This window comes from Taudactylus pleione, unplaced genomic scaffold, assembly GCF_031769625.1.
Source record: "Taudactylus pleione unplaced genomic scaffold, aTauple2 ptg001606l, whole genome shotgun sequence".
In the NCBI taxonomy this organism is placed as follows: Eukaryota; Metazoa; Chordata; class Amphibia; order Anura; family Myobatrachidae; genus Taudactylus; species Taudactylus pleione.
The window spans coordinates 87,501-88,153 of NW_028286003.1; the positions used below are offsets into that span (position 1 = coordinate 87,501).

Genomic DNA, 653 nt, shown 5'->3' on the forward strand with positions numbered 1-653 from the left:
AGAATACAGAGTCCTAGAGGTGGGAGAGGGCGAATACAGAGTCCTAGAGGTGGGAGAGGGAGAAGAGACAGTCCTAGAGGTGGGAGAGGGAGAAGAGACAGTCCTAGAGGTGGGAGAGGGAGAAGAGACAGTCCTAGAGGTGGGAGAGGGAGAAGAGACAGTCCTAGAGGTGGGAGAGGGAGACGACAGTCCTAGAGGTGGGAGAGGGAGAAGAGACAGTCCTAGAGGTGGGAGAGGGAGAATACAGAGTCCTAGAGGTGGGAGAGGGCGAATACAGAGTCCTAGAGGTGGGAGAGGGAGAAGAGACAGTCCTAGAGGTGGGAGAGGGAGAAGAGACAGTCCTAGAGGTTGGGGGGACACAACAACGTCCCTGTGGATCACGTGTTACACTGACCCGGATCAGCGTCCTCAGCAGCTCAGCCAGAGCCGGGCAATCAGGACCAGTGATGTCATTAGACCCCGCCTACCCGGCTGCACTGCTCCGGAGCGATGTGATTGGCAGGTGGCCACTGGGCAAGGAGGAGCCAATGAAGGGGCAGATACATAGCGGCGCCATATTGAAGACTGGCAGATTTACCTCAGGTCCTAGTGCCCGCCCTGTGTGCTGCTCACTCACTGTTCTGTCATGAGGGGACATTCTCCCGACAGGTGAC

The 653-nt window shown here is 57.3% G+C and overlaps 1 protein-coding gene across 1 annotated transcript in view; it reads right to left on the bottom strand.

The window, feature by feature from the left end:
- The window catches only part of MEAK7 (MTOR associated protein MEAK7), a 61,337-nt gene extending 60,900 nt beyond the window's left edge, over window positions 1-437 (bottom strand). Inside the window, exon 1 of the mRNA XM_088464175.1 lies at window positions 395-437. The gene's annotated coding sequence lies outside the window, so the exon portion shown is untranslated. The remainder of the gene's footprint in view (window positions 1-394) is intronic.
- Between the last annotated feature and the right edge of the window lie 216 nt (window positions 438-653).